A 19,327-nucleotide genomic window follows, 5' to 3' on the forward strand; every position below is an offset into this window, starting at 1 on the left:
CCAGAGTACCCGGAGGAAACCCACGCAAACAGGGGAAAACATACAAACTCCATACAGATAAGGCCATGGTCAGGAATCAAACTCATGACTACAGTGCTGTGAGGCAGAAGTGCTAACCACTAAGCCACGGTGCTGAAATGTATAATAGCGAAGACTACAAAATAATTTCAATAAGACTATACAATGATGGAGTACCAAACCATGGGCCTGATTCATTAAGTAACATAAATGCCATCCAATCTCAATGAGAGGCCTCATATCCACATTTTACCAATTAATAAATAATTTTGGCCTTCCATCAAAAGAACCACATGAACTCGCGTGGGAGAAAGACACAGGAGAAACTATACATCCTAAAGAATGGACCAAGATTAGAACCAATCTTGCCAAAACCTCTATTTCTGTGTGAGTCAAAGAAAATTCTTTCAAAATATATAGTAGATGGTATCTCGTTCCATCACGTCTTCATACTATATTCCCAGCCTCCACAGACAGATGTTGGAGGGAGTGTGGTTGTAGGGGCTCCCTGCTGCACGTTTGGTGGTCCTGTCCCAAGATAATTTCATACTGGCAACAAGTTCATACGTTGATATCCTCCATTACACATATTCAAATTCCTGATACGCCTTTCTTCTCATTACTACCTAGATCTCTCCCTAATATACCCCACCCAACCCAAAAACTAATTAGACATATATTGAATGCAGCCAACTGCCTAATTGCTTCGCACTGGAAGAGCTCAATCCCACCCTCTCTTACTGCGACCATAAATTCTATTTGGTCAACATATCGATTGGAAAGTATAACCACCAGTCTCAACGATACTCCAATTCAATTCCATGCTGTGTGGAACCCTTGGACATCCTTTTACGAAGCAGAACCGCCCCAACTACCGTTTGACATTCTCCTACTTTAACTTATTATCCTCACATTTCTTTCTATTTAGAGATGACTGACTAAATATACCAGCCTCTTATATCAGCGTCCGCAGACGAATCCAACTACCCTTGTGCCCCCCTTGGACACCTCCGCTCTCTTCCTCCTCATTCCACTGTTTGTCTCCCCTCACCTTCAAGTTTTACCTCTTTGAACCGTATACTCCAACACAACATTCAGATATAGTACATGTAAACCTGATCAAATAAACAGTAAAAAAAAAAATATTTTTAAAAAAAAGTAACATAAATGCCGATACATACCGTATTTTGCGTAAAATCATTCTGCGCATGCTCAGAAACAAACCATACACCAGAGAACGTAGCAATTCATCTTTAAGCGCAAAGAACCCTTACTACAGACTACAATTTCAGGGGCAGAATGCAGAGGGAACTGGGTGTATATATATATGTACAACAAAGGTGTGTCAAGCTCTAGCGCACACAGCAGTGTCCGATTCAAGCTTTGGGCATCTCAAAAGTACGTGTTTTTCTGTTGTATCACTTGCACTAGCTACAGGTCTGATATAAGTGCCGATTACTAGTGATGAAAGTAGCATATGCAAGCATGTGTTTGCAACATGTTTGCAATCAGGAGCAACTGAAACAAAAATGTTTTGTCATTAATGACTATAGGCCTGATTCATTAAGGGAAATTAAGCAAAAGTAAGCAAGTAAGACAAAACCATGTTGCATTGAAGTGGGAGGTAAATTTAAAATATGATGGCAGATTTATATTTGTGGTAGGGCATGTGCTAGATTAAATTTAAATGTCAGTGTACAAATAAAGCTATCAAGTATTTGTGTGCTACATGAGAAAACAGCCAGTATTTTCATATGTACAAAATAATAAACTCATTTGCACCCCTTGCATTGCAACATGGTTTTGTCCAGAAAACCTGAGTAAGAAAAATGACTAAATTTTTTGCTTAATTTACCTTAATGAACCAGGCCCTAAATTATTAACAGGTGACATTATTTTTTTTCTGTGTGTTCTTTTTGGCCTTTATATTCTACATACGTATTGGACGTATCCTGCAGTGTATTGTCTGCTAGACCCGTATTCAACAAGAGACGTATCTTCAAATCCGCTCCTAGTTGAATATTGACGTGCGTATCCCTGATTCACGTGTCTTGGTTTTCGTAAGAAAACACAATTTACGTTCGTTTTCCATGCCTTAATGAATCAGGACCAGTACAGTTATGGTCAAAAGTTTTGAGAATGACACAAGTTCTCTGTATAGCGCTGCGGAATTAGTGCTGCTATATAAATAGCTGCTAATGATGATAGGAAGTCTTGACAGCAAGAGTACAGTCATGGCCAAAAGTTTTGAGAATGACACAAGTATTGGTTTTCACAAAGTTTGCTGCTTCAGTGGTTTTAGACCTTTTTGTCAGATGTTGCTATGGTATACTGAAGTAAAATTACAAGCATTTCACAAATTGTCAAAGGCTTTTATTGACAATTACATTAAGTTTATGCAAAGAGTCAATATTTGCAGTGTTTACCCTTCTTTTTGAAGACCTCTGCAAATCGCCTTGGCATGCTGTCAATCAGCTTCTGGGCCACATACTGACTGATGGCCGCCCATTCTTGCCTAATCAATGCTTGGAGTTTGTCAGAATTTGTGAGTTTTTGTTTGTACACATGCTTCTTGAGGGTTGACCGCAAGTTCTCAATTGGGATTATGGTCTGGGGAGTTTCCTGGCCATGGACCCAAAATTCCGATGTTTTGATCCCAGAGCCACTCAGTTATCACTTTTGCCTTATGGCAAGTTGCTCCATCATGCTGGAAAAGGCATTGTTCTTCACCAAACTGTTCTTAGATGCTTGGGAGAACTTTTGGAGGATGTTTTGGTACCATTCTTTATTCATGACTGTGCTCTTAGGCAAAATTGTGAGTCCACTCCCTTGGCTGAGAAGCAACCCCACTCATGAATGGACTCAGGATGCTTTACTGTTGGCATGACACAGGACTGATGGGAGCACTGGCCTTTCCTTCTCCAGACAAGCGTTTTTCCAGATGCCCCAAACAATCTGAAAGGGGATTCATCAGAGAAAATGACTTTACCCCAGTCCTCAGCACTCCAATCTCTGTACCTTTTGCAGAATTAGACTGTCCCTGATGTGTAGCTAATATGGAGCACTCAAATCTCGATAGTCAGCGAGGAAAAACAGCAAATATACCAAGGTCACGACCTCTGATGAAATCAACTCCAGGTGATGAAACGCGTTAGACTAATGAAGAGTTTGTGAAACACTGTGTCGGCTTATCACGCTCCTGTCAGTGGGAGCTTATTGCAGCGCTTACCTATCTTCTTGGAATGAGAGCTCGGACGGCTACTTTATTGGTATATTTGCTGTATTTCCTCGCTGACTATCGAGATTTGAGTGCTCCATATTAGCTGTGACTGCGACTTAGAGATGCGGGACTGCCTCCATTGAATATACCCGGAGATTAGACCCACACATTGGGCGGAACGGAGAATAAGCAGCCAATTGTTGTCATCACGCTATTTATCCACTGTTCACATAGGAGCAAGCTCTGGATACATGTTATTTTGCTGAATAGGATTGTCAGCTTTATATTAAGTAAGACCAACTTTGGATATATGTCCTTTTGCTGAGTGAGATTGTCAGCTTTCTATGGAGTGAGACCGTATATGGATGGTAACTGCAATTCGCTTTTTGCTAATGATTGTGCGGAACTACTGACACTTTTAAAATCTATTGACGCTAGTTCTTATTAGGAGAATTAGAATCTCCGAGAAGTTGGTGTGGCCACACCGCGTATAGACTTTTTATTTGGAAGCTGTTTTTCACTGAGGTCTTGACCAATTTAATAGAGGACTCTTCATTGATATCAATTCAGGTCCATCACTCATTCATTGTGCATAGCTGATTGTTCTGTTTATATCCAGTGCACTTTAATCTATTTTCACTGGCCAGTGTGTATTTTTAGAAATTGTTTATGTCTACGATGTACATGTTTTTATTAGACATCAATACATTTTGATTATTAATTTACCTCACGGATTCTTGATGGGTATTTAATGTATCCGGTCCCAGCGCTGTTATTTGTGTTTTTGTGTTGACTATTGTGGACCAAACGGGTCTTTTCAGCTGCAGGTACCGGTGCACTATCTCCCTTTTTATATCTTATTTCCATGCGCCAGGTTTTTTGTGTGTTTTTTGGTTCAACCTTCATTGAACCTTGTATTTATGCTCCACAATAAAGTGGTAATTTTTATAATCACCATTTGACATCTGAACTGAGTATTTCTTATGCTGCCTAGATCTGTTCTCCACCTGTCTCACTGGGAACTTCCCTGAAGGGCCGCAACCTGCAGGGTGGAAGCCGCTGAAGCCCAAATTCCCTTGCGGGAATCGCTGGTGAATACCTTCCATCTTGTTAGACTCCGCGCCTCTAGGGAAGTGTCACGGACTTACCTGATCCCCGCCGCTCCGTCCAGCCGCACTTCCGCATTCAGGACCATGTGACCGCACCCGGAGGCGGTCACATGACCACAACCCTAGAGGCGGGGATTTTGAATCCCCTTCAGTATAAAAACCTCACTCTGACACTCGCTGAGTGTCAGAGCAACACTTACCTGTTCCTGGCTCCTGCTCTTCGTGGATTGCAGTGTCTTCCTGTTTCCAGTGTCTCCTGTGTGCTGATCTCTGCCTGTTTGACTTCCCTGGCTCTCCTATCCCTGTGTACCGACCCGTCTTGCTGACCATTCTCCTATTCTTGTGACCCGTGTACCGAACCTGGCTTGTTGACTCCGAGTTGCCTTCTGATTCTGCCTGACTCCATTCCTGTGTACCGAACCGGCTTGTTGACTCCGCTACCACCGCTTCACTCCGCTGTACTACATCTTGAGGCGAACCTGGGGACCGCGACCTGCGACTCCTGGCAGCGAAGTCCACCCCGCCTTGCGGCGGTTCTTGGTGAACACCGGGGAGATCGTTAGACTCCGCACCTCAGGTAAGCCAGTGCTAATCAAGATTAGTAATATAGTATCCAGAATCTGTTACAGTTTGCTCTGACCATGGATACCACAGCTAAAGATCTGTTGGAGCATTTAGTAGGAAGGATGGATAAGCAAGAAGCTAACCAAGAGCAACTTTTAAAATTCCTCAATATTCTATCCACTTGGTTGGATGTTGTCCAGAACACCCTAGTGGCTGGTGGATCACCTGGGCCGGCAGTGGCCCCTGTACCTCAGGCCGCAGCAGCAGCTTCTTCCTCGCAGTTACGGTTACCTAACCCACCCAAGTTCGATGGAGACCCTAAAAATTGCAGAGGATTTTTAAATCAATGCTCCATACAATTCGAGCTTCTACCTGGGAACTTCCCCTCCGGAAAAACGAAAGTGGCCTATGTGATTTCATTATTGTCCGGTCAAGCTTTAGCATGGGCTTCCCCCTTATGGGAGAGGGACGACCCCATTCTACATAACTTCAACCTCTTCTTGTCCACCTTCAAGAAAATATTTGATGAGCCAGGAAGGGTGTCCAATGCCGCTTCCGGCTTACTACGTCTCCGCCAGGGAAACCAGTCTGTGGGGCAGTATGCGGTCCACTTCAGAACCATGGCCTCTGAACTTCGCTGAAACGATGAGGCCCTAGTAGCTACATTCTGGCAGTTCCTTTCAGACCGAATCAAAGACGAGTTGGTATCCCAGGAACTCCCTACGTCTTTGGACGACATTATCTCCCTCTGTGTCAAAATTGATTTGCGTTTCAAGGAACGTAATTCCGAGAAGGAACAGTCGCGGCGTAGCATGATTCGCTTGACCCCCAACTTCCAAACCCCTGTTCTTCCCCCTGAAGAGCCCATGCAACTTGGGAGGACCCGCCTATCAGCCGAAGAGAGGGAGAGGAGATTTCGGAACAAGTTGTGTTTATATTGTGGAGAGAGTGGCCATCTTCTGAGTTCTTGTCCCAAACGCTCGGGAAACGACAGGGCCTAACGAGTTCTGGAGCTGTATCGTTGGGCCTCTTTTCTCAGTGTCAGTCAGTTCCCAATAGTAATGATTGCCTGTCTATTCCCATTTCCCTTCAGTTAGGACAAAAGACCTTCCCGCAGTCGGCTCTTCTAGATTCCGGAGCCGCAGGAAATTTCATTTCTGCCACAGTAGTTAAACAATTCGCTATTCCCACACAAGCCTTGGAACAACCCATCTCTCTGATGAAGAATCCCTGAGGGGTCCATCCTGGTACGCACTATTCCTCTTCTACTTCAGATAGGAGCACTTCATCGGGAGAAGATTTCTTTTCTAGTAATACAGAGATCTACCAACCCAGTCATCCTAGGACTTCCTTGGCTTCGTGTCCACTCTCCCACCTTGGACTGGAAATCTGGTCACATATTGTCCTGGGGACAGTCCTGCTTCTCTCGCTGCCTACAGAGAGTGGTTCCCCCGAATAGTCCCAGACGTACCCAAGAATTTCCTGTGACTCTCCTGCCTGAGCCATACCAAACCTTCTCTGATGTTTTTTGTCAACAAGAGGCCACTAGACTTCCCCCTCACAGAATCTGGGACTGTGGCATTGATCTGATACCTGGTAAACCCATTCCCAGGGGCCGTGTTTACCCCCTTTCCCTCCCGGAGTCTAAGGCTATGGAGGAGTACATCCAAGAAAATCTAAACAGGGGCTTCATCCGCAAGTCTGCCTCCCCAGCTGGGGCTGGCTTCTTCTTCGTAAAAAAGAAAGATGGGGGCCTCCGCCCTTGCATTGATTACAGAGGCCTGAATGCCATTACCGTTAAAAATCGGTATCCACTGCCACTGATTTCTGAATTATTTGACCGGATCAAGGGTGCCACCATCTTTTCTAAACTTGACCTCAGAGGAGCGTATAACCTTATACGCATTAAGGAGGGGGATGAATGGAAGACGGCGTTTAACACCCGAGACGGCCACTTTGAATATCTGGTCATGCCTTTCGGGCTATGCAATGCCCCAGCCATATTTCAGAGCTTTATGAATGAGCTGTTTCAAGACCTCTTGTACCAATCTGTAGTCATCTACTTGGACGACATTCTCATCTTTTCTCAAGATCTAGCATCTCATCGTACTCATGTATTGGAGGTCCTCTCTCATATCCAAAAAATCAGTTATTTTGCAAATTGGAGAAATGCACCTTCGAGCAGAGACAAATTCCCTTCCTGGGATATATTATTTCGGGCACCGGTCTACAGATGGATCCCACAAAATTGAAAGCCATACTTGACTGGCCCCAAACTTCGGGCCTTAAGGCCACTCAACGCTTCCTAGGATTCTCCAACTATTATCGTCAATTTATCAAGGGGTACTCCTCTCTCGTGGCTCCCATCACAGCATTGACCCGCAAATCTGCTGATGCTGGTATTTGGTCCTCTGAGGCTATCCAAGCCTTTATATTATTAAAGTCTCTCTTTTCATCTGCACCCATTCTTCAACAGCCAGATTGTTCTCGTCCCTTTGTCCTGGAGGTAGATGCCTCTTCTGTTGGCACAGGAGCCGTACTATCACAGCGAGGTCCTTCTGGAAAACTTCAAAAGCTTTTTACCTGCTGAGAGGAATTATGGGATTGGCGACAAAGAGCTATAGGCCATCAAATTGGCTCTCTCCGAATGGAGACATTTACTAGAAGGAGCGCAATTCCCTATCACCATATATACCGACCATAAGAATTTGCTTTACTTACGCACTGCTCGATGTCTAAACCCTCGACAAGCAAGGTGGTCCTTATTCTTCTCACGCTTTGATTTCAACATCACTTTTCACTCAGGATCTAAGAATACGAAGGCAGACGCCTTATCTCGCTCTTTTGATCCAGCTGACATGGAATCCTCGGAAGATAAGAAATTCATTGTAAATCCATGTCAAGTATTGGCAGCTACACACCTGAAAAAGGGTTGTCCTCCAGGCAAAACATTCATCTTGCCACATCTACGCACCCGGCTCCTTCACTGGGCTCATCACTCACTCTTCTCTGGGCATGCCGGCATTCGCAAGACCTGGGACTTATTGTCCCGAAGCTACTGGTGGCCTTCCTTGCTGGAAGATGTGAAGAGATTTGTTGCTGCTTGTTCCAAATGTGCTCAACACAAGACCTCTAGGAAGAAGCCTTATGGATGTTTGCTCCCATTACCCATTCCTGATTACCCTTGGTCACAGATCTCCATGGATTTTATCACGGACCTTCCCCCTTCCAAATCCTGTACTGTAGTGCTTGTGGTCACGGATCGCTTCTCTAAAACAGCCCACTTTATTGCTCTCAAAGGCCTTCCTTCTTCCTCCTCCTTAGCCGATATTTTTATTAAAGAAATATTTCGCCTCCATGGCTGTCCTCAACATATTGTCTCCGATAGGGGATCACAATTCATATCAAAATTTTGGCGGTCTTTTTGCAATAAATCCGGGATCAAGCTTGACTTCTCTTCCGCATATCATCCCCAGTCCAATGGGGCTACTGAGAGAACCAACCAAGAATTAAAGAAGTTTCTAAGAATATTTATCTCTAGTAACCAAGACAACTGGGTGGACCTTCTCCCTTGGGCCGAGTTCGCCCATAACAACCATTTTCATGAGGCCATCTCTAACTCCCCCTTTTTTGTTCTGTATGGCTGCCATCCTAGACTACCCACCTTCTCTCAAGTCTCATCTTCTGAAGTTCCAGCAGTGGACTCTCTGGTTCGTAACTTCTCTGATATTTGGGAACAAACCAAGACAAACTTAAAACAAGCAACTACTCGTTCCAAAAAATTATACGATAAAAGGAGAAGAATGACTCCAAGTTTTGCAGTTGCTGACAGGGTATGGCTATCCACCCAGAACATTCGTTTAAAGGTTCCCAGTAAAAAATTTGCTCCCAAGTTTATTGGCCCATTTGCTATATCTGAGATTATTAATCCCGTAGCCTTTAGATTGAGTCTGCCTCCCTCTTTACGCATACCCAATGTCTTCCATGTCTCCTTGTTGAAACCGATGGTAACCAACAGATTCTCCACCTCATCCAGAACTCCTCCTCCTGCTGTGGATCGGGATCAAGTTGAATACGAGATTAAAACTATCCTAGATTCTCGTAAAGTTCAAGGTGCCATACAGTTCTTGGTGGATTGGAAGGGTTACGGCACTGAGGAGCGCTCATGGGTAAGAGCCATTGACCTACATGCTCCCCGTCTACTTAAATCCTTCCATAAAAAATTTCCTTTGAAACCCTATTAGGTGTTCGGAGTCCACCTTTATGGCAGGGGGTACTGTCACGGACTTACCTGATCCCCGCCGCTCCGTCCAGCCGCACTTCATCATTCAGGACCATGTGACCGCACCCGGAGGCGGTCACATGACCACAACCCTAGAGGCGGGGATTTTGAATCCCCTTCAGTATAAAAACCTCACTCTGACACTCGCTGAGTGTCAGAGCAACACTTACCTGTTCCTGGCTCCTGCTCTTCGTGGATTGCAGTGTCTTCCTGTTTCCAGTGTCTCCTGTGTGCTGATCTCTGCCTGTTTGACTTCCCTGGCTCTCCTATCCCTGTGTACCGACCCGGCTTGCTGACCATTCTCCTATTCTTGTGACCCGTGTACCGAACCTGGCTTGTTGACTCCGAGTTGCCTTCTGATTCTGCCTGACTCCATTCCTGTGTACCGAACCGGCTTGTTGACTCCGCTACCACCGCTTCACTCCGCTGTACTACATCTTGAGGCGAACCTGGGGACCGCGACCTGCGACTCCCGGCAGCGAAGCCCACCCCGCCTTGCGGCGGTTCTTGGTGAACACCGGGGAGATCATTAGACTCCGCACCTCAGGTAAGCCAGTGCTAATCAAGATTAGTAATATAGTATCCAGAATCTGTTACAGGAAGTCTAGCCAATACCAGTTGAGACAGCAGGATCTCACTCATTCATTCGTGAGCAAACCTGACACACCTTCCCCTTGTGTTCCATTCATTCAGGCTAATCACTAAAAATGGATCAGTGTGGTCAATTTGGCCATACATCTGGTTGTTCAATGAGGAGAACAAGCAACCACATTTCCTTGTGGGTGGCCAAAATAAATCAACCAAATAAAGAAGTTTTCTACCCTCGGATGACATTCATTTATTACCTTGGAAATAATCTTCAAAGGGTTTTACAGTATACATTTTTCTAACTTAATAGCTTCCCTATGTTCCTTGTTGCTGTATTATCAGGCATAGTTGTTTAGCAAGCACAAAACAAAGCTAAAATAAAAATATTTATATTTAGTATAGGTGTAAAAATAAAGGCCTGTAAGGCATCTCTGAGACTCCAATTGATGAGAAATTTTCTGTGTTTGTTTTCTATTATAAAAGCCTGGTGATGCTACAAAATAGAATATATATATATATATATATATATATATATATATACATACACACAAGTTAACCCGTGCATGATACGCATGCATTCTAGTCAAATCAAGCTACTTAAGGTGTTAAAAAGGTTCTTGTCATGCATTTGGGGCTAGGCCAGGCCTCCTCAGGGGAAGAGCGTTACTTCCCGACGCAAGCACCCTTTTTTAACGTGGTTTTGTCCACATGTCACCACCTCATAATTTTTCTCCATCACCTCATCCTTCATCTTCATCGCCGCATCCTTCATCAAGCTACTTAAGGTGTTAAAAACTCCCCACTGTCACCCCCGGCAACCACCAACCACTTCCAACTGTCACTTCTCCTTAACCCGTGCATGATACTCATGCATTCTAGTCAAATCAAGCTACTTAAGGTGTTAAAAAGGTTCTTGTCATGCATTGATTGCCCCGATCGCACCCCCCTGGATCCGCCACTGTACACATGTGTGTTCATGAGGTAAAATTAGCTCACGAAAATGAGTTTGACCCCTCAACTCGTCAATAATGTCAGTATACCAAATTTCAGCCCCTTTTGAGGTTTTTTTTCCACACACATTAAGAATTTAGTAGGTCAGTTAACCCGTGCATGATACTCATGCATTCTAGTCAAATCAAGCTACTTAAGGTGTTAAAAACTCCCCACTGTCACCCCCGGCAACCACCAACCACTCCCAACTGTCACTTCTCCTTCAAGAAATATATAGGTCAGTGTATAACTCTGCCCAGCAGGTGGCGCTGCAGCTTGGTTTTGTTTTTTTCACACACGCCACTAGACATTTATATAGTAGATATATATATATACAAGTTAACCCGTGCATGATACTCATGCATTCTAGTCAAATCAAGCTACTTAAGGTGTTAAAAAGGTTCTTGTCATGCATTTGGGCCATAGCCCAGGCCTCAACCACCAACCACTCCCCACTGTCACCCCCGGCAACCACCAACCACTCCCAACTGTCACTTCTCCTTCAAGAAATATATATATATTTTTTTTAAATCTTTATAAACACTTTTAACAATTAACAAATTAAATTAACAAATTAAAGACATCTTAGTATACATAATTTCAGCCCTTTCTGAATTTTTTTCCCCACACACACTAAGAATTTAGTAGGTCAGTGTATAACTCCGCTCAGCAGGTGGCGCTGCAGCTTGGTTTTATTTTTTACACACACACACACACAGACTAACACAAGCCACTAGACATTTATATTATAGATATATAGCAAAACATACTTTATACAAAGCATGTACAATCCCTTCTTTCCCAAATTACCATTTATAGTCTTATGTATTAAGCTATATTCTATCTACAAATAATAATATACAGCCATTGTTATTGATGGATCCCCTTAATACAATATACTCTATCCAGCAGAAATGTATTGTGTGTGGTATATAGAAGCAATTTACTATGCCAATTAATTTTTATTTAATTTTTTAAAAACTTGTTTTTATCATGCAAAACAAACTTTTTGGTAGAGAAAATAAGGGAGGGTGAATTAGTAGCATAACATATGGAGTAATAGAAGGATCTCCATTTAAATTTCTATACAACATTTAACTAAATATAATTTAAATTGCCAATCTTTAACTGTGTGTATATATATATATATATATATATATATATATATATATATATATATATGTATATATATATATATATATATATATATATATATACACACTACTATTTTGAGAGTAACAAAGACCTTGTTCAAATATACTTGTCTCGTCCACATTTAGAAAACAAACATACACTATATGGACAAAAGTATTTGGACGCTTGACCATTAGACCAACTGGGACTCTAATGGCATTGAATTCAAATACATATACTTTAATATGGAGTCGCTCCCTCTTTTGCGGTGATAACAGCTTCCACTCTTCTTGGAAGGCTTTCCAAAAGATGTTGGAGTGTTTCTGTGGAAATTTGTGCCCATTCATTCTGTAGAGCATTTATGAGGTCAGACACTGATGTTGGACGAGAAGGCCTGGCTCGCAATCTCCGTTCCAGTTCATCCTAAAGGTGTTCGATGGGGTTGAGGTCAGTGCTCTGTGCGGGCCAGTCAAGTTCTTCCACACCGAACTCCTCAAACCATGTCTTTCTAGTCCTTGCTTTGTGCACCGGGGCACAGTTTGTTGGAATAGAAAATGTCTTTCTCCCAAATTGTTGCCACAAAGTTGGAAACATAGCATTGTCAAAAATGAGTTGGTATGCTGAATCATTAAGATTGCCCTTCATTGGAGATAAGGGGATTAGCTCATTCCCTGAAAAACAGCCCCATACCATTATCCCTCCTCCACTAAACTTCACAGTTGGCATAATGCAGTCAGGTAGGTAACGTTCTCCCGGAATCCGCCAAACCTAGACTTGCCCATCTGACTGCCAAACAAAGACATGTGATTCGTTACTCCACAGAACACATTTTCACTGCTCCACAGTCCAGTGTTGGTGTACTTTACACCACTCCATCCAATGCTTGGCATTGGTCTTGGTGATGTGAGGTTTGCATGCAGCTTCTCAGCCATGGAAAGCCATTCCATTACACTCCTGATGCACAGTTTTTGTTCTAACATTAATGCCAGTGAAAGTTCGGAACTCTTAAGCTATGGAATCAGCAGTACGTTGGTGACTTTTAAGCACCATGCACCTTAGCAGTCGTGGACCCCGTTCTGTGATTTTACATGGACTTCCGCTTTGTGGCTGAGTTGATGTTGTTCTTAAACGCTTTCACTTTCTAATAATATCACTTACAGTTGCAAAGGTGGCATCCTATCACAGCTTGAAGTCACTGAGCTCTTCAGAACAACCCATTTTGTATCACAAATGTTTGCAAATGTTTCAATATTTAACAGGTGTGGCCAAATACATTTGTCCATAACGTGTATAACAGAGGAGTCAGAAAGGTCTTCCAAGGGAGCATGGGGGGGTAACAGGGGTTGATAAACATTGTGTTGCTAAATACAGAATGAAAAATTGTGCTCATATTGAGATTGGCAGTTCTTCTAGGAATAATCTAGTTTCATACCAGCCAGTTGATTAAATAAGTGTTTTAATTTGCATTTTTGCAGAAGTAGTTTCTATAAAACTCTCCCAGACTTCCAAAAATTTTTGGCTGCTGCCAATAGAGTTAATAAGAGTTTTCTCCTAACTCTCGCAAATTTTGCCTCTGTAGTTGGGATTCTCAAAATCACCCATTCTGGTGAAAGAGGAATAAAATGTAAAATATGTGTTACTGCATAATACTTCACTTGCATCCAAACTCTTTTGATCATTATGCAATCCCAGAAGCAGCGGTAAAGATATGCTTCCCTGCAGGTGCATTTTGGAGAAAGAGAATAACATCTAGAAGGGGAAAGATAACCTCTATAAAATAGTGTATAGTGCATTTCTCTGTACATACTAGCTGATAAGGTTTTGATTGCATAAATAAGTGCTGATTTTATTTGGTTTTCTTGCAGATGAGGAAAATGTGATACCCTTTGTGAAATACCACTTCTCCTTCCATGCTTAGTGGGGGACCCGTAATTCTGCAGAAAAGTATGAGTTAGTCTTATGCAGTGTCTGAGAGTTGAGTTCTGTAATACATAATCAAGCTGATTATTCCAATCAGGATTTGACAGGATGGTCTTGACCGTGAGCGTATGTTGTAAAAAGGCCATGTTATGAGAGCGGACAAAATCGGTTAGTTCTTTCTTCGTGTTATGATCCACTAGGGATCTAGTATTATATAGACCTTCTTTAGCCAAGATATAAAAGGATTATTTAGCTTGACCCTTTTGAAATTCCCCTTATGAGGATTCCCCAGCAGAGGGAGGAACAAAGAATGGTGACTATTCAGATTCCATTTATTTCTTATTTTATGGCAAGTAATGATATTAATAGAGAATTCTCTACAATTTCCTTGGGTTTCTCTCTTGTTTATGTTAGTGTAAAAGCTCAACAATTCAGTATTGGCTGGCAATTAATTTTAACACATTTACATATCATCCAGGACCTGTTTTAAAAAAACCAAAAAACATGAGCTACAACCACTTTTGGTCTGAACTCAGGCCCTAGAGTTGTACTGGGTTAGCTGTGACAATGACAGACACAATAGTGTAGAGTGGAGTCCTTTGTGACATCATTAGGCATGAATGTGGGCTGGTGTTTATTCCTAATCCAGCCCTTACCATATCCCTGTCGGAAGATCCATGCTGAAAACATCAGTACAGCTGCTGACATTAAGATCATATCTAGCTGAACTCTTCACAGGAAACCACATTATAAAGCCTGACTGATTTCCCTAGGGGCTGGGGAGGCGACATAATGAAAATGAAAAAATATACTTTTGGAAAGAAGAGTCCCAGGCATGATCTAACAGTTCCAATAAAGGGAGCTTGCATTGTCTATTCTCATTAACAAAAGAAAATGAATCACCAAGCCCTGGGGGAAATAGCACAATGCATTTTTATAACAATTCTAGTTATTTTTCTTTTTTTTTTCTTTTCAGTTTTCACAACAACAAAAATATTAAAGTCACATTGGCATGCGCCCAGGGTGTGCCCAGACACACCCTAATGTAGCTGTGGCTGAGACGCATGCTGCTCATTGCAAATGCATCTGTAGGCAGGGAATAGATTGGAGTTGGCTGCTCCCAATTTGACTAAAGACTGACCTGAAGCAGCCACCTTCCAGGTCACGTGACCTAATTTGTACACAGCAGTGGTGTCATAGCTCATTCAATCAGGAGAGGAGAGAGTGTAGTGTGCTCTCTCTGCTTCCTCTGTGTAGGTTCCAGCGCTAAAGGTAAGTGAGGTGTGAGAAGTCTGGAGGGGCATCTGGTGGCATGTTGGAAGGTCCGATAAGAATGTAGGAAGGCTGCCTGGCATGTAAGGGGCATGTAGGGAGATCCAATGGAATGTGGAGAAGTCTGATGTGCAAATGTAGTGAGATCTGGTGGCATGTAGAGGCTAGAGAGATCTGATGGGCAGGGGGTGAAACCTAATGACATTTGCAGAGGCTGATAGGCATGTGGGTAGGTGTGATGGGCATGTAAAGAAGAGGTCTGAGAGGCATGTGAAGAGGTCTGGGGGTCATTTTGATAATTTATGACTTATTTTATGGGTTTTTTAACAGTTCCCACCACGGCAACTGCAGATGCGGTAGCAGCTTTACTATTAATAGTCCTTTGTATGCTTCTCCACAGCAGTAGGATAAGATCTCTGTTTATTTGATGATTATTGCGAACATTTTGGCAATGTCTAATATTTTTACCACCACTAGGCAGTGCCAGACGCACCTCCTCCCCAGTGCAGAGTGGCCCTCACTAGATTTCCTTGGGTGCACAACCTAATGAAAAATGTGGCACACTCCTATGATGACTCGGATAGGTTTCACTGAGTATTAGTTAGACCTAAGTGAATAAAAACAATTGCAGAGGACAAAGAAGACCATGCAACAAATATTGTGAAGATACATGGTTTCCAAATCACTCGGACACGCTATTAGAGGAAAAATAGAAGGATGATTTATTCTTCAGAACAGGATTAAATGCAGCACGGCTCCCTTAGCAGGAGCAACACGTGAGGAAATCAGTTAAAATAAATCCAGTGAGAAATGTTCCACAGCGAATCTCTGGCAGAGCATCACATGTTGGCAAAAGTCAGTCACTCTCAGTCCCCAGGCTAGCCTCTTTTATCACCTCATAATCCCACCTTGGGAACTGCCTAACCAGGGGAGTTGGTGGGCTTCTCACACTATCTAGGCCCCTCCACTACCTCCCCCAGGTGTCTTCCCTCAGATGACCCCTGCTGGATCCGGATCCGGCTCCTGGCTGTCTGTAGAGCTCACTAGTGGACAATAGGGAGCAAACAGAGATAACAATGGTAACTGATTTCACTCAACTCCTGAGTGTTCAGTGTGGAAGTGAACTTTAACCCCTGAAGTGCTTTTCCAAGGAGATGTTACAGTACCAACACTGATACTTCCTGATAACAATAGAGCTAAAATGTGCAGTCCAGGTATGGATTAGAATAAGGAGTTGTAACACTGGTTCCATACACTATGCCCGTTTCTTTACATTTATCAATAGAGAATTAGAATATAAGCTATCCTGATGATGATGACTAGTGAAGGTATAGATAGACATCCATCCATGTGCTTTGCAAAGCTTGGTTGCTGAAGCCTCAGCCTTACTTGCCATAGGTGTTGCTACTGTCCATGTTGAGAGGGCCCTCAGTAACTCTGGCTCATTACACTGCACCAAGGATCTGATGAACAGGATGGCCCTGGAGTAGGATCGGAGGAGAGGCACAACGGTCTGCAGAGAGACAGCAGCGTCTAGAGTGCGGAAAAGGTGAGTCAGGTATGTACAAAATAGCAGGGCTGCAAGATGATGAAGCGCTGAGGTCCTGATGAGCTGGAAGCCCTGGAGCAGGATCAGAGGTGATGCGCAACAATCTGCAGAGTGGTAGCAGCATCTTGACTGTGGAGGCAATACAGGTATACACAGGAGAGCAACAGGCTGCAGGATGGTGAAGCTCTGAGGTCCTGAAGAGCTGGAAGCCCTGGAGCAGGATCAGAGGGGATGCGCAATGATTTGCAGCATGGTTGCTGAATCCAACAAATAACATGGTGGAAGCAATAAACAGAATTCAGAGGAGGAGATGTCCTAACAGCTAAGGAGACCTGAGGCAACTTAGTAGGCAGATACTTTAAATAGACAGGGCTGACAGGCAATTAACCAATCAAGTGAATGCAGGAAGTGAAAACCAAGCGAAACAGGTATGAACAGAGACCAAAATGAATGGTTAACTGGTGGGATGTGAGCAACTTTGTTTCTGAATTCTTCTGCTCTGGATAAATACATGGAAATTGCTCTTACCAAGTCCAATGAATGCCATTTTCATCTTTTTCATTGATAGGTTGTAGATAAAAGGATGGCAGTACAATCTCCTGATTAATGTGAAATATAGCTACTACTTTTGGCAGAAACATTGGATTAACTCTTAGAACTTTCTTATCTGCATATACAATCTGGAAGCGCATCTTACACCACAGTGCTTGTAATTCTCCAGTTCTGCGAGCGGAAATAATTGTCACTAACACCACTTTTTGTGACATCCGACTTCATTCATTCATTCAAAAGTATCAGACATCAAAGTCTTGAGAACTAAAATGAGGTCCCATGGAGCCACAAAGGATCTTCACTCTGACTTTGTATCTAAGAGAACACACTCAAAGCAGACACTTGTACATTCAGTGTAGCTAAAGCAAGACCTTTGCTGAGATCGTACTAAAGGAAGTCAAGACCTGTTGAAAAGTGGATGCAATTAAATTGAATTTAGTCACACCATGTTATAAATTTATTCCAGATTCTGTAATAGATTATTGAAGAATTATTTCTTACTTGCCTGTAATATTTTTCCCATTACTTGCTCAGAGTCCCATATTTCGGAGCTGTTTCCAATCATTAAAGCTAGCCGCACTGGATTTGTATAAAGAATTGGGGCTAGGTGTAGGAGATCTGACCAAAAAGAAGCATCGCCCAGGCTACACAGACGGACATACCAAAAGGGAAGGATTGCTATTACTTCTGCCTTCTCTTTTTGGATCTTTTTTTAGAATGTGTGTGATGAGTAAATATGGAGTGAAGACATACCCCAAATGAAATGTTCATGGAACTGTCAGAATACCTATTCCCTCTGTCCCTAGACAGAGAGAACCACCTGGGCATTTTTGCATTTCTGCTTGTTGCCAAAATGTCCGCTTGAGGAAGCCTAAATTATCAGTAGCCGGAACACTTCATGGTGTAGAGACATTTCTTCTGGATGAATCTGTTTTTGACTGAGGTAATCATCTATTGTGTTCTGGTTTGCCTGACAAATGCAATGTTGAGAGTGACTTCAGACTTCTCTCTGCCCAAGACATGAGTGCTAATACTTCTATCATCAAGGTTCTGCTGAACCCCCATCTTGTCTAATAATATTCTGAGATACTTCACTTTTAGATGAATATGAAAGTGCTGAAATTCTTTCCACACCGCTCTCATTTCCAAGACATTTACATGGAGCCTATTCTTATTTACTGACTATGTGCCATTCGTCTCTGAAGGTAGGTTATGAAAAACTGTCATCTGTCGTATTATCCATTTTGGTTCTAAAAGTGACACTCCCCTTGTGTTGCTTCGCCCCCCACCTCAGAAATGTCTTGGTGGCTTTTGACTGGGTGATGGCATCACTCAGAGAAGTGGGCTTGTGATGACACTGTTTTAGAAGTTTTTACTGGAGATCTTGCATGTGCCACTTTGCGGCAAAGTTGCTGTCCTGGCTTAATAACACCATGAAGTTGACACTCACCATGGTCTTTGGCCCACTTCAATGACACAACTCTTAAGCTTTTACTGGCTCCTTTTTTGTGAGACAAGAAAGGATTACAGTATGTTTTCTGTTTTTTGTTTTTTTTGTTTTTTTTTTTATAGTTTAACAGCTGTACCTTTTCATGATGGCAGCACACTGAGGTTCCAGAATCACTGGCTCCATTTGAAATTTCAGTTCTTAGAATGAAAAGTTATTTTTCTTCATCTGTAAAGTGGTCCCAGCTATGTAATCCAGTGGTTTTGGAGTAGTTAGTAATATGGCAGTCAGTATTTAAAAGACTCAAGGTTCTGAGAAAGTCAGATCAGTACTGACGAAACACGACAGCAAGAGCGAGTTGGACCCTGTGTCTCCCCTGTTGGATCCAAAAGATCATTTTCATCTATACCCGCTTGGTGAAAATTCGGACTTTGAGGAACTATCTTTGTATAGGACCATTCCTGCCCGGGCAGTACATGTAGGTGTGCACCACTACAGAATGTGATCAGGGAGAGAAGTGCTTATTGGAGAGCCGTGGGACTTGAATTACTTTGGAGTGTGTGAGTAAACTAATGGTTTTCATTTTCTCACGCTACCTGACAATCCCGCACTATGTGTTAGGAACGCCTCCAGCCGGCACAACACAACCCGGAGTCTACTCTGCCAGTCAGGTGTTCACTGG

This window comes from Mixophyes fleayi, chromosome 1, assembly GCF_038048845.1.
Source record: "Mixophyes fleayi isolate aMixFle1 chromosome 1, aMixFle1.hap1, whole genome shotgun sequence".
Taxonomy (NCBI): Eukaryota; Metazoa; Chordata; class Amphibia; order Anura; family Limnodynastidae; genus Mixophyes; species Mixophyes fleayi.